The sequence below is a fragment of the Schistocerca piceifrons genome, chromosome 3, assembly GCF_021461385.2.
Source record: "Schistocerca piceifrons isolate TAMUIC-IGC-003096 chromosome 3, iqSchPice1.1, whole genome shotgun sequence".
Classification (NCBI taxonomy): Eukaryota; Metazoa; Arthropoda; class Insecta; order Orthoptera; family Acrididae; genus Schistocerca; species Schistocerca piceifrons.
In genome coordinates this window covers 183,504,684-183,531,406 of record NC_060140.1, presented here as the reverse complement: position 1 = coordinate 183,531,406, position 26,723 = coordinate 183,504,684, and positions in this window count along the sequence as shown.

The following is a 26,723-nucleotide window of genomic DNA, read 5'->3' as shown; positions in this document are numbered from 1 at the left end:
TTAGGCGCTGTCCGCGCTCCGCCATCGGCCACCGCCTCGCAGCGCCGCCTGGATCAAACACTGCGCCGCGGCCTCCCGCAGAGAAAACACACAGCGGTGCGGCCATCATCTACTGTCAGGCGTCATACACGCTGGTCTACTATTATAGGTACACTCGACCTCATAGCTAAAAATAATCTTGATCTAATAGAGAGCGTCAGAAGAACGCAAAATCCCCAAGACTGGCTAAGGTCACGGTTGCTCGAAATATAGCGCGGACGTCAATGCAAGATGCTTTTAATAGTTTCCACAATGAAACATTGTCTCACAATATGTTAGAAAACCCAAAGACATTCTGGTCGTATGTTCACTTAAGAAAGGCAAGTCTTCCGGTCCAGGTGGTATACCAATCAGGTTCCTTTCAGAGTATGCAGACGCAATAGCGCCTTTCTTAGCAATCATATACAACCGCTCACTTGACGGAAGGTCTGTTCCTAAAGACTGGAAAATAGCACAGGTCACACTAATATTCAAGAAAGGAAATAGGAGTAAGCCATTGAATTACAGACCCATATCACTGACCTCAATTTGCAGTAGGAGTTTGAATCACCTTGAAGAAAATGACTTATTGATACAAAACAAACACGGGTTCAGAAAATATCTTTCTTGTGCGACACAGCTAACTCTTTATTCCCATGAAGTAATGAGTGCTGTCGACAAGGGATCTCAGATCGATTCCATTTTCCTAGATTTCCAGAAGGCTTTTGATACCGTTCCTCACAAGCGACTATTAATCAAATTGCGTGCCTATGGAGTATCGTCGCAGTTGTGTGACTGGATTCGTGATTTCCTCTCAGAGAGGTCACAGTTCGTAATGTTAGACGGTAAATCATCGAGCAGAACAGAAGTGATATCTGGCGTTCCGCAAGGTAGTGCCATAGGCCCTCTGCTGTTCCTGATTTACATAAATGATCTAGGTGATAATCTGAGCAGCCCCCCTGGACTGTTTGCAGATGATGCTGTAATTTACCGTCTACTAAAATCATCAGACGATCAATTCCAATTACAAAATGATCTAGACAGAATTTCTGTATGGTGCGAAAAGTGGCAATTGGCACGAGACAAAAAAAGTTCCAGGTCATCCACATGGGTACTAAAAGAATCCGATAAATTTCTGGTATACGATAAATCGCGCAAATCTAAGGGCTGTCAATTCGACTAAATACCTAGGAATTACAATAACGAGCAACTTAAATTGGAAAGAAGACAGAGATAATATTGTGGGGAAGGCGAAACAAAGACTGCGCTTCTTTGGCAGAACACTTAAAAGATGCGACAAGCCCACTTAAGACACAGCCTACGTTACACTTGTGCGTCCTCTGCTGAATTTTGTGGGATCCTTACCAGGTAGGATTCACGGCGGACATCGTAACCGTGCAAACAAGGGCAGCTCGTTTCGTGTTACGCGCAATAGGGGTGAGTGTGTTGCTGATATGATACGCGAGTTGGGGTGTCAGTCACTGAAACAAAGGCGGCGAGATCTATTTACGAAATTTCAATCACCAACTTTCTCTTCCGATTGCGAAAATATTTTGTTGATGCCCACCTACGTAGGGAAAAATGATCATCATAATAAAATAAGAGAAATCAGAGCTCGAACGGCAAGATTTAGGTGTTCCTTTTTCCCACGCGCCATTCGAGAGTGGAATGGCAGATAAGTAGTATTATAATAGTTCGATGAACCCTCTGCCAGGCACTTAAATGTGAACTGCAGAGTAACCATGTAGATGTAGATGTAGAAAGGGGGCGAGCGAAGAGAGTGAAACAAGCAAACAATCATAACAAACATAGGTCCAGATACCAATTGTTTCCCCGTTACGGCATATGCACAAGTTAAATCACGTTAGTGTTATAGCGTATTTCTGGGTCTGTTTAAAAGCTTTAGGGTCTAGCCCTACAGATACTGTCGATGGACTTCAGGGTTGTCAACTGACTCAGAACACGTCTGAGATTTCTGAGAGTATATTAACATCGATTACAAGGCGTGCTGAAGCCTGAGTTCACGTGAAGAGTGGCGACGTGGAACATTTGTTTTAACTTGGCTCCGTAAACTTTGCCGGCGTAGTAATTGGTTGTACTCAATGTCGGGTCTCCAGCTGGAACATACTGTCCTCTGGACAAGCATCGATATACATTGAACAAACGATTCGTACGGTCCAGAATCGATGCGTGGAGCCATCGCCACACGGGTTTATTTCAGCCAGAAAAATCTGTAGTGGCGGAACATCGTCTTACTCAAGGACATAAAATGTTGTACAAAGAGACACAAGCCTGATACTGCGTGAAGAGTTTGACAGACCACTGAAAGACCTAAGCCGAAACAAGAACCCGGGAGTAGACAACATTCCATTAAAACTACTGATAGAGAGAGCCAGCCCTGACAAAACTCTACCGTCTGGTGAGCAAGATGTATGAGACAGGCAAAATACCCTCAGACTTCAAGAAGAATATAATAATTCTAATCCCAAAGAAAGCAGGTGTTGAACGATGTGAAAATTACCGAACTGTCAGTTTAATAAGTCACAGCTGCAAAATACTAACACGAATTCTATACAGACGAATGGAAAAACTGGTAGAAGCCGACCTCGGGGAAGATCAGTTTAGATTCCGTAGAAATGTTGTTCTGAAGGTGGCAGGGGTAAAATTCAGGGAGCGAAAGGCTAGTTACAATTTGTGCAGACACCAGATGGCAGTTATGAGAGTCGAGGGACATGAAAGGGAAGCAGTGGTTGGGAAGGGAGTGAGACAGGGTTGTAGCCTCTCCCCGATGATATTCAATCTGTATATTGAGCAAGCAATAAAGTAAACAAAAGAAAAATTGGGAGTAGGAATTAAAATCCATGGAGAAGAAATAAAAACTTTGAGGTTCTCCGATGACATTGTAATTCTGTCAGAGACAGCAAAGGACCTGGAAGAGCAGCTGAACGGAATGGACAGTGTCTTGAAAGGAGGTTATAAGATGAACATCAACAAAAGCAAAACGAAGATAATGGAATGTAGTCGAATTAAGTCTGCTGATGCTGAGGGTATTAGATTAGGAAAATGAGACGCTTAAAGTAGTAAATGAGTTTTGCTATTTGGGGAGCAAAATAACTGATGATGGTCGAAGTAGAGAGGATATAAAATGTAGACTGGCAATGCCAAGGAAAGCGTTTCTGAAGAAGAGAAATGTGTTAACATCGGGTATAGATTTAAGTGTCAGGAAGTCGTTTCTGAAAGTATTTGTATGGAGTGTAGCCATGTAGGGAAGTGAAACGTGGACGATAAATAGTTTGGACACGAAGAGAATAGAAGCTTTCGAAATGTGGTGCTACAGAAGAATGCTGAAGATTAGATGGGTAGATCACATAACTAATGAGGAGATATTGAATAGAATTGGGGAGAAGAGGAGTTTGTGGCACAACTTGACAAGAAGAAGGGATCGGTTGGCAGGGCATGTTCTGAGGCATGAAGGGATCATCAATATAGTATTGGAGGGCAGCGTGGAGGGTAAAAATCTTAGAGGGAGACTAAGAGATGAATTCACTAAGCAGATTCGGAAGGATGTAAGTTGCAGTAGGTACTGGGAGATGACGAAGCTTGCACAGGGTAGAGTAGCATGGAGAGCAGCATCAAACCAGTCTCTGGACTGAAGACCAAAACAGCAACATCCTTTAAGTACGAGTTGGAATCCTGTTTTGTTTGACATTAAAAAGCAACAGTCTTTGTTTCGGTCATCAAAAGCTGTCAATCGTGTAAGATAACCGATTTATATTTTCTGAGAGCTTTCACCATCGGTGCGCTGTTGTGCCTTGCGCTAGATGGCTGTTACGTTCGCGAGCGCGCGGCGGACCTACGGTGGGTGTATAACGGAGCTGCCTCAGCGTGTTTGATTTCAGTTGCGGCGGGCTAGAGCGACGGCTTACTCACCTGAAGATGGCGACCAGGTGGACCGCCGAAGTGGTGTGTCCAGATGAGGATTATTACGGCTGGAGAACCGACATGAATACATCTGCTGTAATGTGTTTGTTTTCAAGTGCGTTTCTGCAGTCTGAGTACTTGAGACTCTGTCATAAGATGTTCATATATTCACTCTCAACAAGTCTTGTCAGCGAAGTCACAGGTTTCCAGACCGTTGTTTATTAGAATCATTTGCTAGTTTCATTGTCTTCTACTCGCCCCCTTCCTTGGTACTCACAGTATTTGAAGTATTTCCTTCGTTCCTAAGTTATCCTTGGATGTCATCCCTGTCCCTCCTCCCTCGCTCCTTCCTAGAAAAGCTTACTGTCCTAGGCCACACCACTTTTTTCCAGGTAGTAAATTAACATTCCTATACAGATAATTCATGAGCTACTTGAATGAGAAACCTGGAAAAGGCCGGAGAGCGGTGCCCTATACCTATGCCCCTTCACACCGCATCCAAATGACAGAGAATGATACGGGGGGTAGATAGGTATATCATGGTTCTCTGGGGCTGACAGCATAGCTATTTTTTTTGTGTAACAAATTTGGCTCAAATATGGCTCCAGACACGCCGGAGTTATTTTTACATGTCTGGCGTCTACTGGTAAAGTGTGCGCCTGGGACCCGAGAGGTCGCGGATCCTATCCCGGTCAGACCACGGAAATCTATAGTCTGTCCTTGATCTGACGCGCATCTCTCAACCATGTGAGGAGTCACGAGGAACGAGACGTGGTTCGAATTCCGTGATACGGTGTAAGTCTCCTATCCCAAGTTGGGTAACTGTGATAAGTCTGGGACAAGCAAGTCGCTGCAGTTGTGTCCAATCGAATGACCTGCACTTGGCCCCTGAGGCACACGGAAGTATTATTATTACAGCACGCAATTAGAGCTCAAGTATTACTTGGGCTCTTATCAATAAGCGGACAGCATAGAAACGTCTGCATTCAACACTAATATATTTTCGGTTATGATTAGAATAATGAATGACCCATTTGCAAGTTTTCCTAAAACATCGATTGTGATGAATGGAATTAAGTCACAGGGTCATCTCACTGTGGTGTGTATTGAGGATGTTTTCTTACCGACACTATTTTTTTTTTTTTTTTTACAAAATGCCACGCCATATATGTAACTTTATTTCGTCGAAACTACCGCAGGCACTCCGAATCAATGCTAGCAAGTAACCACATTCCCACCCCTACACACAGAGGTGCTTGGAATGTCTTAACCCCATCCCCTTCCCACGATGATAATTGTCTGCTAGTACCAAGTTTGGTTGAAATTGCTTCAGGCATTCCAAAGCTATGCTTGGACACACACACACGCACACATGCACACACACACACACACACACACACACACACACACACACACACACAGACTTTCATTTATAAGCTGTCCACTCTTCTACAAATCTGCGTGTTACTGTTAAATTATAATAAGGTATTAAGAAGCTGTCTCGGAAAAAGTTTGCATTGGGGTTAGCATTAATACAAAGATACACGGGTGCAGATGTATTAAAAACATTACAGAGTGTGTTAAATAGCTTGTAATATTGCGGAGACCAGGAGTGAGTTCATGAATTCCATTGTTGGTGCTCTACTGAATGGTACTTTCACAGGAATTCATAAAAAATTTATTAAATTGATACATTAATCATTGAGTATTGTACAGATGTATGATATGAACTTACGATATTCCGTTGTACTGTCCTTAAATAAAATGTACACCTGTAAAATCGCAGACTACTATTCTCCTCGAGACTGATAACATTCCCGAATCGCTTCGCGACAGCTGCATTTGCGGCGTGTATGGTTTTGAATACAAAATTTCGATATAGCTGTTTAAAAAAAAATAAAATAAAATAAATTAAACACGGCTGTGAGCCAGCAACCGTACAAGAATATGATTACAACAAGATTTTACTATAATCTGGTTTCGACATCGACTGTGGGTGTCATCGGAAAATAAAAACCAGTTACATGTAGTACATTTTTATACGCTTTAATTATGATCATGTGAAATTATTTTACATGACGAGAGCTTTTCGCTTGTAAAATTGTTCATCTGCTACTACACGTAATTGTTTTCGATTTACTGACGAAGGTGCAAATGTCCGGTGTCGAAACCATTTTACGTTTGTCATGTTAGCACCACGGCGTAGTGATGTTTCGTGGAAACACTGATGTTGATGGAACAGTGTGTGGCGGTACTATGGACATGAAATGCGAAGGCGCTGAGCTGGCTTCTGGCAGAAGGAAATTCAAGGCCAGCCACGGGGACTGAAAGGCCGAGAACAAGGAGCAGGCAGAGGCCCGGAAGAAGGCACTCAGTGGGTCGGGGGGAGGGGGGCAGGCGAAGAACACCGTTGTCGACCAAGAGGAACGCGTCCCTAATTGAAAGAAATTAATTTGGCGGCCGGCGGTGGCGGGGCCCGCTCTCTCCTCGCCGTCAGCAGAATTCCATTCCGTGCGCAGCAGCGGCGGCGGCGGCAGCGTCTTAATCAGGCGCGGCGAGGTCAGAGATGAAGCACGTGGCAATTATTATTTGGTGCTGCCTGCTGCCGCCAATCCCTCTTCGTTAGCCGGCGGCCCCGCTGCCCTGCGGCTATCCTCGCACTAATCACCGGCCCTGCCCACCCCTGGCTGTCACCACGCCTGACGTCATCCGCCCCCACTCCCCCCCCCCCCCCCCGGTCAGGCCACTAATTCCGCGACCAACTCGACCCTCCCAGAGTCGTAAGACAACGGATTCCACCCAAGTGACGGTAAGACTTAGAAGTGCTGGACCGAAAATACTGAGAGGTATTTGGTATTGCTTTTATCACGCGAGCGTGTATGATTCGACTTCTGGGTGTACGTAATGCGGTGTGTGTGTGTGTGTGTGTGTGTGTGTGTGTGTGTGTGTGTGTGTGTGTAGGTTAGATTTTTGGTGGTGGGGGAGGGGGGTTAGAGACGAGGAGGGCGGGAAGTGGGAAGTTATGGGGAAGGAGAGATGGGAAAACTTGTTGGGGAACGAGATATAAGTAATGTTAGATATTGGGTAATACGAATAGTAAAGTAATGACGGGTTCAGTGTGGAAACAGTGAGAGATGAAGTCAGTGAGAGAGAAGTGGACAGGGAAAAAGTAAGGGCTACTAGGAAAAGTACAGGAGAGAGGGGTTCAACAAGGGAAAAGAGAGATATGAAATCAATGTGTGAGGAGTGGACAGAGAAGTGATGAGGATAAGGTGGACGACGAAGTTAGGATGAGGACTGACTAAAAAATAATGAAGAACTGAAGAGTGGTAAAGAGATGGGGAAGACGTGACTAGAAGAGTTCTGGAGAAACGTGGTAAGAAAATGACGGCGAATGGCTCACAGAGAAGAAGAGAATGAAGAAGAAGAGTGCAGAATGAGAGTCAAAAAAGAGAGGGGAACTGGTTATCACAGTAGTAAATGGAGAATATTTAAAGAAAGGAGATGAAAATGGAAGTGAAGAGATGAAATGAGAACAGCACGGAATGTAGTGCTAAAAGGAGAATGGTGTGTAGAGAGGAGTTACTGCAACGAGTTGATAGTTCAGGTTGCTATGCGACCTATAAGGACTCCACTATAACTCAAGTTCTTACAAACACAATGGTAAGCCTCAATCAGAATATTACTGTTTATGGTATTCCATAATGATATCGTCACAGTAGTATGTAATTGACACAAACTAATAACAAGCAATATCTACACCTGTTCATGTATACTATCAAATGGCTCTGAGCACTATGGGACTTAACTTCTGAGGTGATCAGTCCCCTAGAACTTAGAACTACTTAAACCTAACTAACTTAAGGACATCACACACATCCATGCCCGAGGCAGGATTCGAACCTGCGACCGTAGCGTTCGCGCGGTTCAAGACTGTAGCGCCTAGAACCGCTCGGCCACTCCGGCCGGCTATGTACACTATCAACAAGCGCTTGTTAAAGTAAAAATTGCAACTAAGTGACACCATGCTGAGCCGCAGTCAATATAATGTAACTCAACTGTGATTTTCTTGGGAAATAACTACCTGATATGCCCCACTGATATCGCGTTCATAAAGCTGCCCACCGTGTTAACTAAATTATCAAATACAGCGCCATCATAATTACTCACGTATATGAAAGCTGTCTACCTGGTGTGATGTTTCGTAGGAGACGCCACTTCTCCGCCACATGCCTATTCATGTAACTAGAAGATAATACTCTTGCACTGGCGATTTGTGACTCTGAAACACGAATCAGCTAATGCGGTTTCATGGATGTTAGGTGTATTTGGCGCCATAGCAAACTGGCAGTGTTTATTCCACTTGGTATTTCACTCTGTGGTAGCTAAACGTAGCCTCTAGAAAAGGGAGAAGCTGTTTTGTTTGTTTATTCACCTCAGCACAGCTCGTTTAGTTCCCATTCGGTCATATAAATGTATGTGAGTGAGTGAACGAGAAGACGACAATATTTCAAACATGCCTCCAGTAAATCCAGAGCTCGTATAGCAGTGGACTAGCGTTACCAATCTAATCTTTTAGATAGGAAGTACAGGCCCCAGTGAGTTTAGACAAATGATCCCGTTTACTGTTACACGCAGTCTCCTCTTTTATTAACAGGAAAGTAGCTTTATGTAAATTACTTTTACAAAGAGGCTGCTACGCAGAGTTTTTTTATCATGCAACAGGAAGTAATCAGTGACAGATTTTACACGAGGTATACTTCAAGTAACTGAAGCCTACTACACTAGTTTCGGGTGTTGAGGTCTTCAATTAGATGACTGCATACGACCAATAACTTATCTGAAGGACAGATCTGGGACTTTAACGTTCACAGTACGACAATAATTCACTCCTAGACTGAGTCACAAAGTTCTTACAACAGAAACCCACCCAAAAGTGCTATAACAAATGGCACAAAAAGGTCATTATAAAAAACGTAAGAAATTTAAGAGCTAATAAAACAATATGAATTTGCATTCTGGAAGCCAACAGCAGACCTAAAAATCTATCATGAATGAAATCTCGGCAGATGGTAATGTTTAAAAGTGTCACCGCTCTGAAATACGACATCGGCAGGAGGCGTCCTTTGTAAGAAGGGACCGCATGATAAGCAATTACATAATTAATGAACATCACTCCAACAAGAGAAAATTATCCCTTTCCGTCCTGCATACAGTTCCGGAAATGAATTACATAGGTAACACCAGCTGACACCTATCGTGGCGTATTATTCAGGGGTGATATTGCTCCAGTAATTCGGATTCCATTAGCGACATTACCACGGTCTTCATACAGAATGGCGTCACGACTTAAGAACTGCGCGTAGTTGCTCGAAATGCTCCAAACATTGTCTGGGTGACATGTGACGCGCTGCCGTGAGACATCAAAGAGGTCGTAATTGCATCAATTATAATTCACTTCGCCTTCGTGTGTCTGTGACACTTTGACATTACTCTGTAAGTTAACATGCTTGTCACTTTTTGCGAAGCAAGTGCCAATCTGATTCCACATATAAGGTGCAACAGAACCACATCGAGCCGGCCGAAGTGGCCGAGCGGTTCTAGGCGCTACTGTCTGGAACCGCGCGACAACTACGGTCGCAGGTTCGAATCCTGCCTCGGGCATGGATGTGTGTGATGTTCTTAGGTTAGTTAGGTTTAAGTAGTTTTAAGTTCTAGGGGACTGATGACCTCAGAAGTTAAGTCCCATAGTGCTCAGAACCAATCAGAACCACATCGAAAAACTTCCTGAAGGCCAAAATTGAGAAAAAAAGTCTTGTAAACATGAGCTCTCGAATGCATATTTTATGAGCTCTGAGCATTTGTCCATCTTCGCTGCTGTGTGGCACATCTCTTCCATTGAGCCAGGTGGTCACATGTCTTTAGGTATGCACTTTAGAGCTTATGCTTACTCAACATTGCTGTTGTTGTTTCGGTCCATACTAGCTCCTCCCAAAATATGGAAAACAAGGAGCCTGCAGTAGAAAAGATGTGTTTCACATTATCCAAGATGAGCAAGTGCTTGTAGCTTTTGAAGTATGCATTTTAGAACTCATCATTACTACACATTTTTTCCTTTTTTGATCCATACTACCGCCTTCGAAAGTTTGTCGGTGTGTTTTTGGTTCGCCCTGTATGATGCACTTCCCCGAGACTTTGTGGACATTTACCGCCTGTCTCTCATACTTTGTACCAGTGGCCAACTAATTTTACCACTTCATTGTTCTTACTTGTCTTGGGGGCTAAAATCAGTTGATGATTATTTCAGTTTGACTACAGAACCACCTAATGACGTTTCTGATTTTGTCATGATTTGCACCAAAGATGAAACTTTGAATATTGTAAACGCCCAGGAACTTAGTTTATATGAGCCCAGTTTAAATGGTTGATTCGTAATTACTAGCATATGAGTGAGGAGATCTAATGTTGGAAGGGAGGAAAGGACGTACTCCCTCCCACATGATCGTGGTTAGATGAAGAACTGTGGTATCCAGTTTAATTTGTATTATTGTTCGAACTTTACCCGATTAACATTATTTTAGCAGCAGAATAAGATTAATGTTAAGTACTGATGATCGAAGTTCACTTTTCCTCCGAAAATTTTATTTAGAAGTGCTACTGAAACTTTCAAACTGGGTCCGAGCGAACAATGGGGTGTACATTTACTATAAGATTGTTCTCACCACGATTGGTACCTTCAAAATGTATCTACTAAGCCCCGAGTACAAACGCCACTTAATCTTATCATACGATTTGTCGTAAAACTAATGCCTTGTTTCTAAGTGTGAACACAGAAACGAAAGAATACAGACAAAACAATCAAATTTTGTCACATTTTCCTTGGCAAAAGTCAGCAGGTGCATGCCGTTGGAAAGGCCCTAAACTTGAGGAGTTTATGATACTACGACCTTTTGTGTAGCCGCTACGAAACAACTGATTTCAACACGAAAGAACACGACGCTGAACATGCAAATAGCGTGCAACACACAGAGGGAGAGAATTCGTTTAGAAACATTTTGACAAGGAAGTGGCTAAAGAGGGTAGAGAAAGCTACCACATATCAACCGGAGCACAAGAGATTCCAAATCCGTAACGCCGCTGCTACGGAAATTAAATCGCCGACGTGACGGCAGCGGAGCAACGACTAAAAATCAGTACCTGCTTCTTCGGTACGCCTCCGAGACGAGCGGTAGCACCCGCGATTGTACTCAGCGTCACCCTAAATACCTACATAACACACTAAAATAACTCGTTGTAGGACGCCACATTGTTAATTTCTGTAGCACACTGTGTGAATGCTACTGGACGGCATTCCAGCTTCGTGGACAACGAACTCGTAAAAATATTCGGAGGCGTTCGTCGTGGTTTAAAAGGACAATACGCCATAAATATCGGGCTACCATTGTTGTGCAAGCTGGGTCCACCTCGTGGCACCCACATACCCGGCGTCCGGGCCTAACGAATGCTCTCTTCACAGCCATACGTTGAGAAAGCGACCCATAACTACATTCTGATGTCAAGTTCAGTATCTGAAACGTTCGGAATTAAGATGAACATCTGTCTCTCACGGGACTGAAAAAAATGAAGCTTTGAGCGAATATTATCCCTTCGATTCCCTGGACATCTGGAGCTACGTCACAAAACACGATTCAAGTCACATCATTTTATGTAAGTACCTCTCCCAGCACGTTATATCACAGGAACATTGTGTGATAACGTGAAACAACGTAGCAGTTACTCTTTAAAAGCTGAGACTAAACAGACATGCTATTGGTGGATGTTCAGATCTACCTGCTTTTTATTATAATTGGTATTTACTAATAACATAGCATCCCAAATCCACTACTCCTGCGAAGTACTTAGCTTTAAATCGTATGTTTTACAGAGTGGAGGCCCACGGTTCCATGTGTATGTTAAGAGGTGATTTATAAGCTTTCTAAAGGAATAACTAACATGGCTGTACTTCACTAAATATGTACGGGAATTGTATAGATGTCCCAAGTCCTTTTCTCCCCTCTCTCTGTCCATTTCCCCACCCCACCCCCGCCCCCTCTCTCTGTCCATTTCCCCACCCCACCCCCGCCCCCTCTGTATCCATCTTCCTCTTTCCCCCTCTCCCTGACCATGAGAGCTGTTTACTGATATAGCAAACGAAATCTTCATTGCAAACTGAAGACGCTTGAAATGGAAGGGCAAAGCGCTGATACAGACTGAGTTCATAATGTTGTAATTGAACGGATCCAAAGGTGTGAAATGGGCATAAATCACTTGAAAAATTCCAATATAAAACAGATTGTTATCGTGGTGTACATCCAACGTTTCTGTTTGATTACGAGATTACGAAACTATAATTAACTTTCAAATATTTTGAAAGTTTTTGCCACATACTTATCGCGTTTTAATTAATTAATAGCAATCAAAACATCGTATTTCAGTGAAACTGGTTATTACAAGAGGGGTATTTTGACCTCTTGCTTCGACTGAAATACATAAATTGCTTCAAAAGGTTTATCAAAAAATGTTGGTAAGCTTTCGTATGAGCTCGGGTCTCTCTAATTTAAATTTCAAAGTTTATTCGCGAGATACATTTAGGAGAAAGCAATTTATCGACTGAATCTTCTAGGAAGTTACACTTTCGAGATTTTAACACGACACCGTGATGCACAACTCCTTTCATGTAGCGCTTTCCGCTTGAGCTGAGTGTGAGCATCTGCGAAACACCTACTAAACAGACCTGTGACGAAACGGGCTGCTCTTCTTTGTATCTTGTCTGTTTTCTTGATCAACACTATCTGGTACGCGTCCCAGATTGACGATCAGTACCTAAATCAGCAGGACGAGGGTTTCGTAAGATACCTGCTTCGTTGGCGGACTACACCTCCTGAAGGTGCTTCTAATAACTCTCACAGTCTGGCTTTAGCGTTTCCTACGATTAGTTTTATGTGGTCGTTCCACTTAAAATCGCTTTGTACGAATAATTTCATACGCTTGATGGGTGTAGCTGCTTCTGGCAATCGTGCAATTATACAATAGCAGGTCTGTCTGCCTACTTACCCGCAAAATGTTAAAGTTGCCTATGTTGAGGTAAAATGCCAGTCTCCATGCTCTGGATGTCTAAATTTAGCTTCAATTTTCCAGCGTTGAGACTACTCAGTGTGCAACAGCATCGTTTGTTAACAGCGTCATGGAGATTCCGACGTTATTCACTAGATCATTTATATACAATATGGTTAAAAGAAAGTGTCGCATATTCCCACATAGTATTTGTCAAAAATAGAAGAAAAGTTCCTACAATCGTATGCACAGGAACCAGTACCTGTTGAGATATGGACCAATCTGTGCAATGCAATGCTGCATACAGTTACCATGCATCCTGACAGATCCTTCAGCCGTTCTTCGCAGTGAATCGCGCACTCTTTTCAAATACACCTGGATCCATTCGGATTGTGTCGCATGAACTGGTCACACGCTCCTGTTGACGTCTGCACACTGTCACGACGAATAACAACAGAACTACTGAAACACAGTAAGAGCAACATCATTAACTGAAGTTGTAATCCTTGCGGAAAGACAACTACTGTGGCTTACGAACGACAGGGCACCACCCCAGTTTATACGATCCTACGAAACGATTTCACAGTAAAGTTTCATAGGCCATGTATTCGTCAACGAGTTCCGGTAGCATGACTTGCCGTTCAGCTGAGCTGATTCCGTTGGGTTTCTGGCTATGGGGACATTTAAAGACATTAGTGTATCCCTAACTCATCGACAATGTACAGACGTCACAGGACCGTGTGACCAATGACGTTAAGCAGGTGTATTTGAAAGAATGCGTGAGTCATTATGAATTAACACTGAACAATGTGTCACGATGCGTGGTAGCGACAAGCAGCGCTGCATACAGTGTCTAAATGCCTCACTTCCATAATTACTCAAGGATTTTCGTGTGTCCACTCGTCTATATTGCGGCAATTTACTATGCCATCTCTTCTGAAGCCTGCCTACACCATCGAGTACTACAAGTCACGTATCACCAGATACTGGTTTCCGGACATAAAATTACTACACCAAGAAGAAATGCAGATGATAAACGGGTATTCACTGGACAAATATACTAGAACTGACATGTGATTACATTTTCATGCAATTTGGGTGCATAGATCCTGATAAATCAGTACCCAGAACAACCACCTCTGGCCGTAATAACGGCCTTGATACGCCTGCGCATTGAGTCAAACAGAGCTTGGATGGCATGTACAGGTACAGCTGCCCATGCAGCTTCAACACGATACCACATTAAATAATGAGACATCCGGAGAATGTGCTGGCCAGGGCAGCAATCGAACATTTTCTGTATCCAGTAAGGCCCGTACAGGACCTGCAACATCCGGTCGTGCATTATCCTGTTGAAATGTAGGGTTTCGCAGGGATCGAATGAAGGGTAGCACCGCGGGTCGTAACACACATGGAATGCAACGTCCACTGTTCAAAGCGCCGTCAATGCGAACAAGAGGTGACCGACACGTGTAATCAATGGCACCCCATACCCTAACACCGGGTGATATGCCAGTATGGCGATGACTAATACACGCTTCCAATGTGCGTTCACCGCTATGTCGCCAAACACCGATGCGACCATCATGATGCTGTAAACAGAACCCGGACTTATCCGAAAAAATGATGTTTTGCCATTCGTGCACCCAGGTTCGTTGTTGAGTACACCATCGCAGGCGCTCCTGTCTGTGATGCAGCGTCAAGGGTAACCACAGCCATGGTCTCCGACTTGATAGTCCATGCTGCTGCAAACGTCGTCAAACTGTTCGTGCAGATGGTTGTTGTCTTGCAAACGTCTCCATCTGTTGACTCAGGGATCGAGACGTGGTTGCACGATCCGTTACAGCCATGCGGATAAGATGCCTGTCATCTCGACTGCTAGTGATACGAGGCCGTTGGGATCCAGCACGGCGTTCCGTATTACCCTCCTGAACCCACCGATTCCATATTCTGCTAACAGTCATCGGATCTCGACCAATGCGAGCAGCAATGTCGCGATACGATAAATAGGAATCGCGATAGGCTACAATCCGATCTTTATCAAAGTCGGAAACGTGATGGTACGCATTGTTGCTCCTTACATGAGGCATCACAACAACGTTTCACCAGGCAACGCAGGTCAACTGCTGTTTGCGAATGAGAAATCGGTTGGAAACTTTCCTCATGTCAGCACGTTGTAAGTGTCGCCACCGGCGCCAACCTTGTGTGAGTGCTCTGAAAAGCTAATCATTTGCATATCACAGCATCTTCTTCCTGTCGGTTAAATTTCGCGTCCTTAGCACGTCATCTTCGTGGTGTAGCATTTCTAATGTCCAGTAGTGTATTTTGGAGTGTGACCAGTGCTACCTCCCGTAGGATTACGTGATACGCTTTTTAATACCCTCTATAAAATGAATAATATACTACACACCCACGCTATTGCGGGTCACCTTGTCCTTGTATTTGCTAGCGGCTGGCTCGACACGTGAGGCGCGGGCACTACCTGGGCCCACGTGTAGCGCCTGCGCGCCCCCGCTGCCGCGGCCGCTGCTGCTCAGTCCCCACGGCACGTACGTCCTTCCCTTCCCTTCCCTCCCTTTCTTTAACGCCTAACTGTTTTCTTTCTTCACTGAGCACAAACAACACAATTGCTTCTTCCTCCAGGTCCGCCTCTTATCGCGGCCAATTTGCTCGGCTGTCCCACGCAGGCGGCGGGCTGCGGCCTTTTAAACGGTCCACCTCACCAATAGCGCGCAGCCGCCGCATTTACATCGAGGTCCTCGTCCGTTAGTGTAGGCTGCTCAGACCTAGGCCCGATCACCTGCCACGAACCGGGCACCACTAACATAACCTCCCCCACTATCTACAAGCAACTGTCGTTCAACCAGGCTGGATTATCATCCTGTAAGCCGAAGATATTGTATACAACATCCCATTTCCTGTCCGTGTTTGGGTGCTCTCTCGGTCCATGACCGTTTAGGTTTTCTGGTGAAGTATCGAGACTTCTGACTTGATGCGGACCGCTACGAATTCCCCTCCTGCACCACAGTAGCAACTGCAACCTACATCCTCAACTATACGCCGGATGTATTCCAATGCCTGTCTTCCTCGACCGTTTATACCCTCTACTGTTCCATCTAGAGCCGTGGAAGTTATTTCCTAATGTCCCTTCACCCTCTCTCTACTTCTTGTCAGTGTTTTGCATATACCCCTTACATCGCCAATTCTGCGGACAGCCTCGTCATTCCCTACCTAATCAGTCCAGCTAATGTTCAACATTCTTCTGCAGCACCACATCTCAATGCTTCTCTTCCGATTTTCAAAAATGGTTCAAATACCTCTGAGCACTATGGGATTGCGGAGAGCCCCGACATTCCCTACCTAGTAAGTCCAGCTAATTTTCAACATTCTTCTGTAGCACCACATCTCAATGCTTCTCTTCCGCTTTTCAAAAATGGTTCAAATGGCTGTGAGCACTATGGGACTTAACATCTGAGGTCATCAGTCCCCTAGACTTAGAATTACTTACACCTAACTAACCTATGGACATCATACACATCCGTGCCCGAGGCAGGATTCGAACCTGCAACCGTAGCAGTTGCGCGGTTCCGGACTGTAGCACCTAGAAACGCTCGGTCGCAGGTTCGAATACTGCCTCGGGCACAGATGTGTGTGATGTCTATAGGTTAGTTAGGTGTAAGTAATTCTAAGTCTAGGGGACTGATGACCTCAGATGTTAAGTCCCATAGTGCTTAGAGCTATTTGAATCATTTGTTGTTCGGCCACCTCCAACTTTACCTTATACTTCAGTAATGTCTTAGCTTATTTTCTTACTGTCTGACTAACAAAGAGAGTTCCTCAGGGATAACATGGACTTTTTCGAATTACTTATGCAATGGTATCAGTCAAGAGCGTTACACCCTAAAAAGGCCCAGTAGTATAGCGATTAAGCTACGTGGCAGGTATGTTGAACGTTGCAGGTTTGAATTCCGTCAGATGCAATCTACGTATACATTTAAGGAAAAAACAGCTATCATTATATTTATTCTCTTAATTCTGTAAAATATAATGTTCATTCCAAATCCTGTGCCGTGTCATTTGAATCGTCGTATTAACGTTTTTATTTGCTCTCATTTATTTACTTCGTTCCATTTCTTTGTTTTCAGCTGGAGTCCCCCTTGTCAATGGTATATTAAATATTTTTATTTACCCTTCGCAATATTTAAATGTTTCAAAAACACATAATCGAATAAAAATAAAACGATCTACATTCTATTTGTATTGGTTGCGTCAATGGCGACAAATATTTATTTTTCGTTGTAAGACGTACATTTTTTGCGTGGTAATCCTCAAACATTTAAAACATAAATTCTTCTTGGACTATAGACAAAATAATACAGATTAAAATTTAAAAGAAATAAGTTTTTACAAGTAACACAAAATTCAAGCAAAACGGGTAATAGATATAAAGACTGCAATAACGTGGATGGAAATATGGAAGAACGAAAAGGAAGAAAGAAAATGCAAGTAAATATACAGTAGAAAAAGTTTCATAAGGACTACATCAAAGTAAAAAATGGAGGAAATACGACGATTAAAATGACAAGACAAAGGATAAGAAATGAAAAAAAATATTTACACCAACTGAGTCAAGAAAAATAATAATAATAATAATAATAATAATAGCTGTCGCTTCGATAGAGATGTAGAAACAGGTGGACCTTCCGAGTCCACTACGTTCAGCATACCAGCCGAATAACTTAACTCTTTGGCGCATATGAACACTGCAGTGGACAGCTGTTAGTGTCTCTTCTATGGCGTTTTCAGTCATATCTGAGACTGCAAGTGCGCGCAGGACACAGCACGAGTGGGTAGTGTCCACTGGAGTGGACTGATTGAAAACAGCAAATACGCTACATTAAGAGCCAGCCACTCCAGCAGACCTGTGTACCACAGAGGTAACCAACCGCTACGCTAAGGCGCCGTTTTGAAATCGGTGATGTTTTCAAGGATTTGGTGTATCACAAGATATTCTGAAATTTTGTTTTGCCGATTGCTTGTAAACAATCGCCCACCAGGAGGAATGGCTGCAGGGTATGATAACTGGTTCAAAAAATGGCTCTGAGCACTATGGGACTCAACTTCTGAGGTCATCATTCTCCTAGAACTTAGAACTAGTTAAACCTAACTAACCTAAGGACATCACTCACATCCATGCCCGAGGCAGGATTCGAACCTGCGACCGTAGCGGTCGCGCGGTTCCAGTCTGAAGCGCCTAGAACCGCTCGGCCAAACCGGCCGGCTATGATACCTGGCGCTGTAACTTACTCCACAGTGTAGGTGGTTAAAAAGGGTCGATCCGACCCTTAGGGATCTTTCCTTGTGAGAAGACATAGTCTTTCAACTCCACGGACAGCAATGTAAGTTAAGCAAAGGTAAAATACATCGTCAATTCGGTCTGATTGCGAATCTAGGCTCACCCAGCGTTTCTCGTACAGGTATGTACGTTTCCCCGTAGCAGGATCCAGGTAGAGGAAAGCGCTGTTACAGTTTGCTGCTGACGAGTGACTGTAACAGCAGCGACGGGTGGGCGGTGTTGTGAGCGGCCGTCGGATACCGGCGCGCAGGCCGGTATTTTTCCGGCCAGACGGGGAGTTTGCATCTCCGGCGGCTGCGGCCCAACCGGGCCCGCTGCGGCGCGCTCCGCTCCGCTCGGGATTTAATGAGTCCTCGTCTGCGCTCAAGGATCCTCTCCGTCGGCTGCTACATTATTCACTAGTCGGGCCGGCAATAGACGCGGGGGAAGACGCGCCGCGCCGGCCGGCCTTGCGGACGTCTCGCGTCGCTTCCTCGGACGGCGGCCGCCCCTTCGCAGAATTCATTTGCAGCGCTTTTTGTGGATTCCCGCACCGTTGTTAATTGGCATCGCGGCAACGTCCACTGTGCTACGGTGGGGCGCTGCGCAGGAAACACTGCGTGGATCTACAAATACGTCTTAAGCTCCTTCGGCTTCAAACGCGACAATTTCAACACAGCCTCCTGAGCTTAAGCGTGAACGTATGTCCGACCGTAATGATAATTTCTAGTGAACTCAGTAACAAAGCCCGTCGACTGTCATCTAAACTGCGTATTTAATTCGTAGCGTACAGGATGTACTAATAAGATTAATCCGATTCCTCAAGACTCTCTGTGTCCTCCAAAGATACGCGACAGTGATACGCAGAAGAGAGCGGACTGCCGGCCGAAGTGGCCGTGCGGTTCTAGGCGCTGCAGTCTGGAATCGCGCGACCGCTACGGTCGCAGGTTCGAATCATGCCTCGGGCATGAATGTGTGTGATGTCCTTAGGTTAGTTAGGTTTAACTAGTTCTAAGTTCTAGGAGAATGATGACCTCAGAAGTTGAGTCCCATAGTGCTCAGAGCCATTTGAATCATTGTTTTAGAGAGCGGACTACCTTGAACTCATGTACATCTGCATTAACGTTAGCTTCCACAGTGGCCGCCATGTGGCAAGGGCTTTATACGCATCCACCACACGCCATTCAAATAATTCCCAAGTGGGCGGCCGCTATGGCCGAGCGCTTCTTGGCGCATCGGTCTGGAAACGTGTGGCCGCTACGGTTCCAGGTTCGAATCCTGCCTCGGGCGTGGATGTGTGTGATGTCCTTACGTTAGTTAGGTTTAAGTAGTTCTAAGTTATGGGGGACTGATGACCTCAGATTTTAAGTTCCATAGTGCTCAGACCCATTTCAACTATTTTTTAATTCCAAAGTGGGGATGTATCCGTCAAACGTGAGGAGGAGGAGGAGATTAGTGTTTAATGTCCCGTCAACAACGAGGTCATTAGAGACGGAGCAGAAGCACGGGTTAGGGAAGGATGGGGAAGGAAATCGGCGTATCCTTTCAAATCAACCATGCCACCATTTGCCTGAAGCCATGTAGGGCAATCACGCAAAACCTTAATCAGCATGGCCAGACATAGGGTTTGAACCGTCGTCCTTCCGAATGTGCTAACCACTGCGCCACATCGCCCGGTCCCGACAAACGTGAACATAAGCGGACACACGGCTGACAGCATCACCAGCGGTATCAAAACAACATCAACAGCACCACCGGACACGGCAGGCCGTTGTTTACAGTCGGCGCCAAGTAGAGCCAAGCTGCCCTCCTCTGTAATAGTGCAAAAGTGTGACGCTCTGCGACGCCTTGTTCGCGCGGCATCCCACGTCGGAGGATCGAGTCCTCCCTCGGGCATGGGTGTGTGTGTTGTCCTTAGCGTAAGTTAGTTTAAGTTAGATTTAGTAGTATGTAAGCTTAAGGACCGATGAGCTCAGCTGTGTGGTCCCATAGGAACTTACCACAAATTTCCCTGCGTTGTCCGTGACGAGTGGTAATGCCTGATATGTGGTATTCTGGGCATCATCTTTACACTGTGTACCTCGGAATACTGTATTCCCTAACGATTTCCGAAACGCGATGTCCCATGCGTCAAGCTCCAACTACCAGTCCACGTTCAGAGTCTGGTAATTTCCGTCGTGCGGTCATAATCACTTCGGACACCTTTTCACACGAATAGCCTGAGTACAAATGACAGCTCCAGCTATGCATTGCCGTTTTATACCTTCTGCACGCGATACTACCGCAATCTGTAGATGTGGATATCGCTATCCAATGAGTTTTATCACCTGAGTGTCCGCCCCCGGTAGCTGACTGGTCACCGCGAGAGAATGTCAATCCCAACGGCCTGGGTTCGATTCCCGGCTGGGTCAGACATTTTCTCCGCTCAAGGACTGGGTGTTGCGTTGTCCTAATCATCATCATTTCATCCCCATTGACGCGAAAGTCGCCGAAGTGGCGTCAAATCGAAAGCACCCGGCGAACGGTCTACCCGACGGGAGGTCCTAGCCACACGACCTAGTTGCACGACATTTACATCTACATCGATACTCTGAAAATCACATTTAAATGCCTGGCAGAGGGTTCATCGAACCACCTTCACAATTCTCTATTATTCCAATCCCGTACAGCGCGCGGAAAGTATGAACACCTGTATCTTTCCGTTCGAGCTCTGATTTCTCTTTATCGTGGTGATCGTAGTAGGTCGGTGTCAACAAAATATTTTCGCATTGGTTCAAATGGCTCTATGCACTATGGGACTTAACTTCTGAGGTCATCAGTCCCGTAGAACTTAGAACTACTTAAACCTAACCAACCTAAGGACATTAAACACATCCATGCCCGAGGCAGGATTTGAACCTGCGACCGTAGCGGTCGCGCGGTTCCAGGCTGAAGCGCCTAGAACCGCTTGGCCACAACGGCCGGCTATTTTCGCATTCGGAGGAGAAAGCTGGTGATTGGAATTTCGTAAGATGATTCCGTCGCAACGAAAAACGCCTTTCTTTTAATAATTTCCAGCCCAAATCCTGTATCCTTCTGTGACACTCGCGATAATACAAAACATGCTGCCTTTCTTTGAACTTTTTCGATGTACTCCGTCAGCCCTACGTCGTAAGGATGCTACACCGCGCACCAGTATTCTAAAAGAGGGCGGACAAGCGTAGTGTAGGCAGTCTCCTTAGTAGGTCTGTAACATTTTCTATGTGACCTGCCAATAAAACGCAGTCTTTGGTTAGCCTTGCCCACAACATTTCCTGTGTGTTCCTTCCCATTTAAGTTGTTCGTAATTGTAATACCTAGGTATTTAGCCGAATTTACGGCTTTTAAATTAGACTGATTTATCGTGTAACTCAAGTTTAACGAGTTCCTTTTAGCACTCATGTGGATGACCTCATACCTTTCGTTATTTAGGGTCAACTGCCACTTTTCGCACCATTCGGATATTTTTTATAAATCGTTTTGCAGTTTGTTTTGATCTTCTGATGACTTTATTAGTCGATAAACGACAGCGTCATCTGCAAACAACCGATGATCGTTTATATAGACAAGGAACAGCAAAGGGCCTGTAAACCTACCCAGGGGAACACCTGAAATCACTTCTGTTTTACTCGATGAGTTTCCGTCAATTACTGAGTGTATCTAGTTTGCGGCCTATGTCTAGACTTTTTTGCTTCTAGTATCGTGTACTTTCAACTGTATGCGTTTATGCCATTGATTACGATACTCACTGTACAAGCGGAATTCCTTGTCAGCCCGGGCAGACAGTGGCTGATTTAGTTTTTTGCTTGTGATGACGCTTGCAGAGTTAGTTATCGAAAGCTCGCGTCTTTTGTTCAAAAGTCACGCGACTTATAAACGGAGAAGATTTTATTCAGTTCTTAATGCTGGCGAAATAAAAATAGTCGTCTTGTAGTTGCTCTTGTGTGCTTCCGCACGCCGCATGTACTGGGTCGGCTGCGGGCCTCGGCGTAATCACGACGTCTCGGCAGGGCCGGCCGGAGCAGTCGGCGGCCGGAAATGTGGCCGCGGCTGGCCACCGTCCCCACAGCTGCGGAAATTGACCGCAGATCGCCAGGAGATGGCGTTACGGAACACCCATTACGCTGCTTAGTTTGCGGCACAAATCGTTTAGCACGGCATTACTCCAGACGACGTTCTGCACGCTCCCCTCGAGAGACGACGCTTGTCGAATACCTCAACAGCGATCGGGAGGATATTGCACGAAAAACCGACGACGCCTACAGTGTTTACTTCTCGCAATCACACATTTGCAATTATCTCGCAAGCTTCTGTCTTTTCGGTAACAGGTGTAATTACTGTAAGTGGGCACAGAGTGTGGTACGGGCTCTGTAAATGTGTACAAGAAGGGTGGGAATTTTACCAGTGGCGACTCGTTAGTAAATTAGCGCAGGCACGACAACAATGCGCCGGTGACAGGGGCGGCGTGACAGTCCGGCTGATGAATAAATAATGCGGCCGTTTTAATCGCGTCGCTATCAACCGCCCGACACGCTGTAATTGCCCTTATCGCCGCTAATGATCGCCGCCGCCGGTTGTAATTTACCTCATCCGCGGATTAGCTTAAGGGCGGGTCGTGTTGCGCCGCGCCGCGACACCGTCCCGTATTTGTACCGGCCTTATCTTTCACTCGATTTCGGCGACACGCGACGCCGGAACACCTACGGTGCGACCACTTAACTCCGACATACGCAACTTGCGACAACGTAATACTGTGGAACCACGTACACGACATGCGTGTTAAGAGTAAAGCATGGGCTCGAGAATGCTAACTCTCGGTTCAGCCGTTTGAAGAAGCGGCAAAAAAAACAGTCAATTTTTTTTCCTCCTCCACTGTTGTTTTATGTTTTCACCGTGTCTTTCTATTCTTCCTTCAGAGCACTTCATGACTACTCTCATACTACTACTACTTCCTTGAAATTCGTGTAAATTTTACACTATCCTTTTGAGAGCGTCTCTTTCTGCTACTTTTTCTGCTTTCATGTTCTACTATTAATCTTTTTTTTTCTTAATTTTCGGTTACAGCTTCTTGTTAATTTCTTTCCCTAGTGGAAATGCTACTTCAAAGTTTGTGTTACAAGCCTAGTGCCATTCATCGTCCTGTAATAGAAGTACCAGTCTTTTTTGTGATTCTTTGACTTCTTTCGGCGTAATTCAAATGGTTCAAATGGCTCTTACCACTATGGGACTTAACATCTGAGGTCATCAGTCCCCTACACTTACAACTACTTAAACCTAACTAACCTAAGGACATCACACACAACCATGCCCGAGACAGGATTCGAACCTGCGACCGCCGCAGCAGCGCGGTTCCAGACTGAAGCGCCTAGAGCCGCTCGGTCACAGCGGCCGGCTCGGCGTAATTCATGACGATGTAGTTCACGGGAAAACAGCCGACGTCAGTGACAAGACTATTTTCCAGTCTTATTTTTCCTTTTTTACATCATCATGGTCATAAAAAGAACAAGCAGTGTCGTTGTTAAAAATTTACCAATTTCTGAACCCTCTGTTCTAAAACAACAAATTTCACCATCTGTTTCCTTCATGGCAAGCATATCACTACTTAACTCACCGTCTCACTCTGATTCCGAAAGAAAATCCAATACCGCACAGGCAAACTAAACACAATAAGCGGCTAAAAAGTTTTAAACTTCATCAATGCGCAGCGTAGCACCAACGATTTCTTAAGAAGGAAGATAGGTAGCACTTGAACGTTTCGTTGATGCTTGGGGGTTACCGGAGTACGAATCACTGGCCTCGTCAGACGATGACATGAAATCGGCCGTGACATGTTCAAAGATCTATACCGTCATTCGCCTGAAGTGATTTAACAAAACAACTAGGAGTCTTCATTAGAAAGGCTGGCCGTGGATTTGATTACTACTATTGCCGCATATGTGTTCAGTACATTTGTTACTACGCCACCTCGCTAGGCAAGCATTTAAAATAGTTTTCAATTTAAACACTAGAGTTTCTTCGGCTACTCATGCGAAAGAATATATCATCATAGGCGGTTATTTCAGTAATACTAAGTAAGTTACGCATACAGTTCGTTAAACTATTATCAAATAACTTATTATGACAACCATAGACAGGAAAAGACGTCGTAGATTGCATATGCAATATCACGGTGTTGGTCCTCCGGATTTCAGGTGCGCTAAGTCGGATACTCCGTAGCGTAAGACTTTACGTCAGAACCGAAAAACGTTCCACTGGTACTTGAGCAGTTCACCCACTGAGAAGATTTTTCGCAAGAATATTACATCTGAGGGGAAACAGTCGTTTTATCTCTTCATGAAATGTAGGGATCATATATTTTTATATGATTTGCTTGTAATATCAATAGAAACTTTAAAATCCTGCCGACAATAAAAGCATTTGCTACAATGTGACGAACTTTGTACATTTAATTCTAACGAAGCTAAAAAACGACTAGAAGCATGTCGGTGAGTGAAACGGTTAAATTACTAGTAGATGATGATGATGAAGTAATGGTATTCAGTAGTAGTAGAAGTTGGGAATTAACTAAATAAATAACGCCGAACTTTTCTCCTGTAAAGAAACCTGAGTGTAGTTCTTCCCAAGAGCAACCACATCGGAGTCGACATCGGCCTTGCAGTGCCTCAGTGCATCTTCCAGAGCACAGAGTGTGGCGTAGTCAAGGTGGGCAGGTATTCACAAGACACGATAACAACCGATGGGAGTTGACTGTTGGTTTGGGGAGTTTTCTCGACAAATTTCAGAAATAAAAGCAGCTGCGTCCATAGTTTGCAGGTTAAGATGCAACTGGCACATTTCTGTCACAACCTCTATCAGGGGAGTAGCTTTTGTCTCGCGTCTTTTAATACATGGTTATTGTTAGACTGCTTCAATTCGAGGAAATAATAGTAACGCCCTGTATTCCCGAATTTGTATTGGTGTTTCTATTTTCCTGAAAAATAACTGCATCTATGAACGTTTACTATTCACTTACATATAGTCGTTCACTTGTCTGTAACCAGCAACGTGCATAACAAGAATTAGGTGGCGTTACCTTAAGCAACAGTTTGTATCACAATAGAAGTATCAACAGATAAAAATTCCTGCTTTTGCTCCATCTAGCAGGCTTTGGCTATAATTATGTTTATGTTTATCGATGGACTACTACTTACCTTTGAGCAGAGAATGTAGCACGTGGTTTTACGTATTTTTCTCTTAAAAACTCCAAATGTTTAACAGCTGCCGTAGCTCTGTGTTCCTGATTCGAACTCTCATTCTGACACAACTAAGCTCAAAAGTCTTGTTTCAGCAACTTGGAGTTTCACTTTGTTTCTCCGTTTTAACACCCATCAACCTACTGTCGGAAAGACATCTCGTCACAAACGTTGCCCTGTGGAATCCCAATATTGTATTTTTCAAAGTTTTATTTTTGTGATATTGCTTTAAGTCACTACATATCTAGTTGAAATCAATTATCACAAAAATCTACTTCTTGGATTGTGTGATATCCACTACTCCATAAGTTCAATCGGTTATCTTCTTCAAAGGCACTGGTTCCAAGGATCAACTTAGTTACAGAGTCCTACGAAAGGCCATTACTTTCATTTTATGTCTCAACATTTAAAATTTGCGGTTGACAAAGTCCTTACTGGAAAATTGTTTTCTGTTTTGACATTATAACTGTACAAACAACGACATAAGCCTAAACAGAGTTGTTTGCAGGATTTTTTAAAATTAAAATTGAAAAACTTGAACTAGTTTTCCATTCTCTTATGGTTTGTGCTAATATATAAATTTAAAGAAATAATTGATTAATTACAATCATGTCGTATCACGAACACAGTTCTGACATGTCGTCTTCTTTCTGTGTGCATATTTTTAAAGCCTTGTTCACGTCCCCAGACACTTAAATCAAATACAGTAGGATAACTGTTATCAACACTATTAAACACAAGTCTTTTTTTCTGAAAAATCTGTCAAAAGCTTTCGGGCAAATTATATGTGTAGTGACAAGAGCGTTTTGGTAATTTACCACGGACTAGGCATGTGCTAATGAGGTAAAATTACATATTTATAGCTGAATTCCTTCGAGTAATTCCGGAATAGAGGTGTAAAAATGTGAATTTGCATATTCATAGAGATCAGTATTGAATTACAAATACATTGTCCACAGTTTTAATAGCCGGCCGCGGTGGTCTAGCGGTTCTAGGCGCTCAGTCCGGAACCGCGCGACTGCTACGGTCGCAGGTTCGAATCCTGCCTCGGGCATGGATGTGTGTGATGTCCTTAGGTTAGTTAGGTTTAAGTAGTTCTAAGTTCT